The sequence below is a fragment of the Triticum urartu genome, chromosome 2A (assembly GCF_056163025.1).
Source record: "Triticum urartu cultivar PI428250 chromosome 2A, HENAU_Tu73, whole genome shotgun sequence".
In the NCBI taxonomy this organism is placed as follows: domain Eukaryota; kingdom Viridiplantae; phylum Streptophyta; class Magnoliopsida; order Poales; family Poaceae; genus Triticum; species Triticum urartu.
The window spans coordinates 37,052,674-37,060,683 of record NC_141874.1 but is presented as its reverse complement, the minus strand read 5'-3'; the positions used below and the strand labels follow the sequence as shown (position 1 = coordinate 37,060,683).

Genomic DNA, 8,010 nt, shown 5'->3' with positions numbered 1-8,010 from the left:
TAAAATAAGTAGAGTAATTAGCCACAATAAAATTCAATTTAAATTCCAATGAGACTATATCAACTGATAACTATTGTGCTTTTATTCGATTTCACTAAAAGGAGAGACTATCAACTGTATATTTTCTAGGTGAATGAATAGAAAAATTAGTTCCTTTTTTATTTGTGAGAAAATAGTAGCTTGCCATTAGGATTACGGTTAAATGTGTTCATTTATAGGCTCAATATTATAATTGTGAAATTTCCCTTCTAAAAGGAAAAAAGAATCTGTAACTGTGAATTTATAGGCTCAATATTTATAGTTTTCTCCGTAGTGCTGCTCTGGAGGACATGTACAATAACCCTGGAATTTTATCCCAGTACATCAGCGAAGTGCTTATGGTAAATTTAATTTCATAAACTGTTTAGTGCGGTGAAATAACTAACCACAGTAAAAATAAGTTTGATCCTGCAGGTCTGACTTGACGCTCAATTTATATAGGCAAGAAAATGATCCCTCTCTCGATGGATCTTAGTTTATATTCCTATACCAGAGAAATATATGAATGTCACTGGGTCTAATATCAGTAAAGTATTTCTAATGCCATATGTGTATGATGTGTGTGTTGGTTCTTTTCAGAAGGTTGTCGGTAGCCTGCCAAGTTATTTACACATTAATTAGCCACATGTAAGTTGTTCCACGTAATGACCCTTTTGCTAAGCGGTTCACGCAATTATTTGCTTCACCTATTAATGGAGAACATTTTATCGACTACTGCACCCATGCTTAAGAAGGTGGGATTATTAAGTATTTTCAGTTGCTCACATTCTGATTACAAGTCCCACATCACTCATTCATGAGTGCAACTATGTTTTTTTTCTAGAATTGACATGCAAGTTGATTTTCCGATGAGCTAAGGTTTCTCAGTCCACCGCATTATTATTGGACTGAGTAACAGTTGTTTGTGATCGAGACATCATGTATATAAAGTATTGTACTTCAAAGGTTGGTATGGTTTTTCCGACATCCGATGTCATTCAACTCATATTCTTCTGTATCTTAGTCGACGTTACCCCCAGTGAATAACTTCTTTGAAAAAATATAGATATCCCTTCGTATGGATAAGTAGTAGAGGCATTCATATGTTTGTACAATAATATGTAGAAAGTGTTTCTTTCCCTATTCTTATTAATAAAAATTGGTAACACCAATGTTATTTACACTTTTTTAGAACATGCCATTTACACTTTAATTAGATGTATATATATGTTCCTTTTTTTTGCTAACCTGTCCGACCCATGGGTTGATGACTAGTATTTTTAAACTGGAGAAATATATGATTATCCTAAATCAGTTTATCGATCATTGCCTAATTTTAAGTAGATTTTTTTTCAAATCAAGAATTTATTACTAGCATCCATTAAACATAAACGGGCGCACTAGTGTATGTGTATCAGTGTGTGATTTTGTGCAAGAGAAAACTGGACAGTAAACAAGCACAGTGCAAGTAGTTAGGCATGGACAGAATTAAACAATCCGGGCGAGTTGAAATTTGAGAATACGTATACGTATACCATGATTAGTTGGTCCCCAATCAGGAGCACATGCAAATGTGGGGTTGAGGTAGCCAATAGCCCGAAGCACAGGAGCAAATCCAATCTTGATCGGGGAGGGGGCAAGGCTGTATGCGTGCTCCTCCCAGAGAATGACGCGCTCAAGGCACGGCGCATCGACCATGGCGAGCTCATGTGAGGGAAAGGCGTGCCAGAACAGCACGCATCTCAGCCTCGGCCTAACGAGGTCGATGCGGGTCAGCGCCACGCGGCCGCAGATGAACGTCAGCTTCTCCAGCTTGGGGATGCCGACGAGCAGCCGGTCGAAGTCTTCTTCGCATAAGCCCACGGAGCACAGGCCGAGCTTCAGCAGCTCGGGAAACTGGACGTCGTGCCTGCCGGTGTACTGTACGGCAGGTTGCACACGGCGACGTAGAGACGCACCAGGGAGGTGCACCGCAGGATCTCTTCCGGAAGGCTGATGAAGACGAGGGAGCAGCGGTTGACGAAGACGAGGTCCTGCACGCCCTTCCTGGCCAAGTCCTGGAACCAGTCCGTGAGCGTAGACGTCCGGTGTACGATGGCCTTGCTGTTGAGGTGGACGGATCGGAAAGGGCCCTCGTGGGAGCCGATGACCTGGGAGACGCGGCTCACCACGGCGTTTGGGTCATCAGATCCGTCGTCGCCGTGGGGGGTCAAGCTGTTGCCGTCGAGGTCCAGCGGGGTGGAGCGCCAGATGTATCTCCAGCTAGAGGACAGCACGGTGGTGCGGCCGGCCTCCTTCATGGGGAGCTCGGAGACGATCTGGCGTTGGATGTCCTAGGCGAGGGCGCTGATGTTGACGCGCCGGCCGCTGGAGTAGGCGGCGGACTCGAAAGCTGCAGGGAGAGGGAGGGCGCCAGTGGTGGTGGTGATTTGCCCAGGTGGAGCAGGTAGGCAGCGCAAGATGCGGTCCATGGCGTGGATGAAGGCCGCCAGACTCGCGTCTGCGGCCATGAGCGCAGACGTAGTGGTGCAAACGGTGATGCTGGGGCAGATGGTGACCAGCTACATCAGGGCGTACAAGGTTTCGACATCCCGATGTTCTCTGTCTCGACCTTGCATGCGGTATGACGAGGATCGCCAGATATTGTGACATGTGATATCTGCAGATTTCTCAATTCATTGCAATAATTTCATGCATTTGATGAATGTGCTTTAGTTGATTGCTAGAACTTTTTATGCCAGAAGCAGAAGTTGGAAAATGTTCAAGACATTTTTGTTATTTTTGTAACATTCAAGACGTTTTGGTTATCTTTGAAACATTCGAGACATTTTGAGTTGTTCTTGTTATCATACTCCCAGTTGTTGTTTCATCTTATGCCACAAGCAGAAGTTGAAAGTACGAGGTACTAGTATGATAGCAAATAAATTACCACAGAACGTTTGACCACTCTCTCTTCCTCTCTCTCTCTCCCTCTCTCTCTCTCTACCCCCGTCTCCCTATCTCGCCCTCTCTCCCCTCTCTCTCTCTACTCCCGTCTCCCTCTCTCGCCCTCTCTCGCCCTCTCTCTCTCTTCTCTCTCTCTCTCGCTCATGCGAGAATAAATGTACACATGCGAGAAGAAATCATAACCTCTTACTATGGGACATTAGCACAACTACTTCCCGACTGTCTTCCAACTTAGTATGATAGAAGAATATAAAATTCCTTTTTGTGGCAGTATCCATCCCTTTGGTTTAGAGGAACAAAATGCAAGTAAATGGATAAAATTTCCTTTATCCCGCCAGTTTAGGACAAACAATGAAAGCTAAACTCCTCTGAGACCTCTTTTAGACCCTTCCTATTGATAAGTAGTAGAGCCAATCATATCTTTGTATAATAATATGTGGTAAGTGTTACTTTCTCTATTCTCTTAAGAAACATTAGTAACATCAATGTTATTTACACTTTTTTTGAACATGTCATTTACACTTTAATTAGATGTATATATTCCTTTTTTATTGCTAACCGGTCTGACCCATGGGTTGATGACTAGTATTTTCAAACCAAAGAAATATATAATTATCCTAAATCACCTTACCCCCCCCCCCCCCATTGCCTAACTTTAAGTAAAATTTGTTTTGTCAAATCAAGAATTTAATCCTAGCATCCATTAAACGTCAAACGGGCACACTAGTGTATCCGTGAACACACCTCTATGGAAAGCATGGTCGGTGGATCTCGTTAACGGACTCAACGGGACACTCCTACACTCTGATAATCCCCAAGTGCAAGGAATCATCGTAGCAATTTCCAAGGGTGGAAGTGACAAGTACGGAGTGTCGAACTCACAAGGAGCTAAAGGTAGGATCAATATTCTCTCAAGTCCTATGTGCCACTGATATGACTATACGTACACCAAACGTTTGCTTCCATCTAGAAACGAGAAATAAAACTACGTATGGGTATGAAAGGGATAGCTTTGCATGATATCGGAGAACTAAAATATAAAAATAGGTGTTGTTCACATAAAGTTAGAATATATTACTATATATTATAAATAGCAAATGTGGAAAAATGATGGATCGGTGTGGAGAATTATCCTAGGCAATTGTTAACAAGATCGGTAATCATTATTGCAATTTTATATGAGGGAGAGGCATAAGATAACATACTTTCTCCATAGCATTAAAGTATCAAGTCCCCTTTATCCCATACGCAACAACCCCCTTACTCGGGTTTAAGCTTCTGTCACTCTAGCAATCCACTATAAGTGAATCATGAACGTATTGCAACACCCTACAGCGGGAATCCTTCATGTGTGCACGACGAACTACCCCATTATCAATGCAGCTCAGACAGAGAGGAATGCCGTGCTCCGAGTCATCGATCATGACGGCGCTAATGTTGCCCAGTGACTTCTGCTCCTTCACCTCTTTGCCAAGCGTCCGCGAATGGCCGCACATGACCAAATCCTTCGTCTGACCATTGTCAACGAGGAGGACGAGTTCCTGTCTGTCACCGGTGCGCTCCTCGCCCGGGAAGCTGAGAGCCTGCACATCAGCTTCCAGTTCGACCCAGTGAAACTCCACTTCAATCAGCTGCACAGCATTGAGCCCCTCGGTGTTAGGAGCGGCGAAGCACTGGTCATCGTCTCCTCCCTACAGCTCCACCTTCTAGTCGCCGACGAGTTTGTAGAAGTGGCTGTTCATCCTCACGACAGGAAAGGAAAAGTGCAGGCCCTTGCTACCATGACGAGGGCCGACACGCTCCTCCATGACCTAGCAGAGCTATCGCCAAAGCACATTGTCGTGACAGAGCAGGAGGCCGACCACAACGGCGAGTTCATGGGCTGGTTCGACAACGTGGTCAACTAGTACGGGCCCCTGTTTGATGCACTGGAGGAGAGCGTACCTGCACGCGGATCAGCAATGGAGCGGTCGGACATGGAATGATTCCTTCTCCTATATGAGATCAGACATATCGTTGCCTATGACTGCGCGCAGCACCCGGAGCGCCACGAGTGGATGGTGAAGTGGACGGACTGGATGACGGCCGCCGGGTTCGTGTCTTCTGCGATGAGCGCTGACGCAGTGGCACAAACGGTGATGCTGAGGGTTTCCAGTGAGAAGGATGTGTGCTTCTTCATCCACTGGTGTGATATCCTGACGTTCCCTATCTCGACCTATCATGCGGTGTGACGAGGATCACCAGATATTGTGACATGTGATTTGTTTAGATTTCTCAATTCATTGCAATAATTTCATGCATTTGATGAATGTGCTTTAGTTGATTGTCAGAACTTCTTGTTATCATTTTGAGTTGTTGTTGTTGTTGTTATCCTACCGTGCGATAGCTGTTGTTTCATCTTATGCCACAAGAAGACGTTGAAAAATGTTCAAGACATTTATTTTTGTTATTTTTTAAACATTCAAGACATTTTGGTTATCTTTGAAACATTCAAGACGTACTTTTATGATAGCAAATCAATTACCACAGAAAGTTTGACCTCTCTCTCTCGCTCTCTCTCCCTCTCTCTGTACCTCCCTCCCCCCTCTCTCTCTCCCTCTCTCCCCCCTCTCTCTCTGCATTCTCGAAAGGACAAACATACACATGCGAGAAGCAATCATAACCTCTTCCTATAGGGCCTTAGCACGACGACTTCCCGACTGTCTTCCAACTCGGTATGATAGAAGAATATAAATATCATTTTTGTACGGCAGTATCCACCCCTTTGGTTTATAGGAACAAAGTGCAAGTAAAGGGATAAAATTTCCTTTATCCCAACTGTTTAGGACAAACAAATGAAAGCTAAACTCCTCTGAGACCTCTTTTAGACCCTTCCTATGGATAAGTAGTAGAGACAATCATATCTTTGTATAATAATATGTAGAAAGTGTTACTTTCTCTATTCTTATTAAGAAATATTTGTAACACCAATGTTATTTACACTTTTTTTGAACATGTCATTTACACTTTAATTAGATGTATATGGTCCTTTTTTATTGCTAACCGGTCCGACCCATGGGTTGATGACTAGTATTTTCAAACCGAATAAATATATGATTATCCTAAATCACCTTATCCCCCATTGTCTAACTTTAAGTAAAATCTGTTTTGTCAAATCAAGAATTTATTCCTAGCATCCGTTCAACGTCAAACGGGCACACTAGTGTATCAGTGAACACACTTCTAAGGACAACGTGGTCGGTGGATCTCGAAAACGGACTCAACGGGACATTTGTACACTGCAGCATCCATGGTAGTATGATATTACTCATGCCGGAGGTGCGGTCGGAAGCGGCACCTACTACAGCATCCCGACGGCACCTCACAGCAGAATTAGTATGAGCTGCACGCGATAGACCTTATTACACTTCTATATTCCTGCGCCACCGCGTTCGCCAAAGGGGACAAGGAGCTAATAAAGAAGAGGCTGGAGAGGATATGCAGCAGTCTCGCATCGGACGATGTCGGCGGGCCCCTGCATTGCCTCGCGTCTTCGTTTGCCGATGCTCTAGCACTACGAATGGTTCACCCATGTCAGGGCATGTGCCATCCCGTCCAGCTACACAAGATTACCCCCGCACCGTGGGCCGGTGCAGTGTACCGCCACTTCGCCGAGATGTGCCTATTCCTCCACCTTGCCAGGACAACGCTGAACTATGCCATCGTCGATGCAGCTCGGACGGAGAGGAATGCTGTGCTCCACGTCGTCGGTCTCGACGGCGCTGACATGGCCCAGTGACTTCTGCTCCTTCGCCTCTTTGCCAAGGGTCCGCGAGCGGGCGCACATGACCAAATCCTCCGTCTGACCATTGTTAACGAGGAGGACGAGTTCTTGTCTGTCACCGGTGTGCTCCTCACCCGGGAAGCCTAGAGCCTGGACATCGCCTTCCAGTTCCACCCAGTGAAACTCCACATCAATCAGCCACGCAACATCGAGCCCCTCGGTGTCAGGACTGGCGAAGCACTAGTCATCGTCTCCACCCTACAAGTTTGTAGAAGTGGCTGCTCGTCCTCACGACAGGAAAGGAAAAGTGCAGGCCCATGCTACCATGACGAGGGCCGCCGCGCTCCGCCGCGACCTAGCGGAGCTATCGCCGAAGCACATGGTCGTGACGGAGCAGGAGGCGACCACAACGGCGAGTTCATGGGCCGGTTCGACAACGCGTTCAACTACTACGGGGTCCTGTTTGATGCCCTAGAGGAGACTGTACATGTACGCAGGTCAGCAATGGAGCGGTCCAACATGGAATGGTGCCTGCTCCTATATGCAATTAGGGATAACATTGCCTGTGATGGCGCACAGCGTCGGGAGCGCCACGAGCGGATGATGGCCGCCGGGTTCGCGTCTGCGGTGATGAGCGCAGACGCAGTGGCGCAAACGGAGATGCTAGGGCAGATGGTGACCGGCTGCAGCAAGGGGCGTATAGGGTTTCCAGTGAGTAGGATGTGTGCTTCTTCATCCACTGGGGCGGCATCCTGATATTCTCTGTCTCGACCTGCAGGCGTGCGGTGTGACGAGGATCGCCAGATATTCTGACATGTGATATCTGCAAATTTCTCAATTCATTGCAATAATTTCATGCATTTGATGAATGTGCTTTAGTTGATTGCCAGAACATCTTGTTATCATTTTGAGTTGTTGTTATCCTACTGTGTGATAGCTGTTGTTTCATCTTATGCCACAAGCAGATGTTGGAAAATGTTCAAGACATTTTTTTATTTTTGAAACATTCAAGACGTTTTGATTATCTTTGCAACATTCAAGACATTTTGGTTATCTTTGAAACATTCAAGACGTACTATTATGATAGCAAATCAATTAGCACAAAACGTTTGACCTCTTTCTCTCTCCCTCACTCTCTCTACCTCCCTCCCTCTCCCTCTCTCCCCCCCTCTCTCTCTCTCTCCACATTCTCGCAAGGACAAACATACACATGCAAGGAGAAATCGTAACCTCTTCCTATGGGGCCTTAGCACGACGACTTTCCGTTCTACTGTCTTCCAACT

The 8,010-nt window shown here is 45.7% G+C and overlaps 1 pseudogene; it reads left to right on the top strand.

Annotated features, from left to right (window-relative positions):
• Nucleotides 1–4,448: 4,448 nt before the first annotated feature.
• On the top strand, nt 4,449–7,518 carry LOC147983363 (GRAS family protein TF80-like; annotated as a pseudogene).
• The last annotated feature ends 492 nt before the right edge of the window (nt 7,519–8,010 follow it).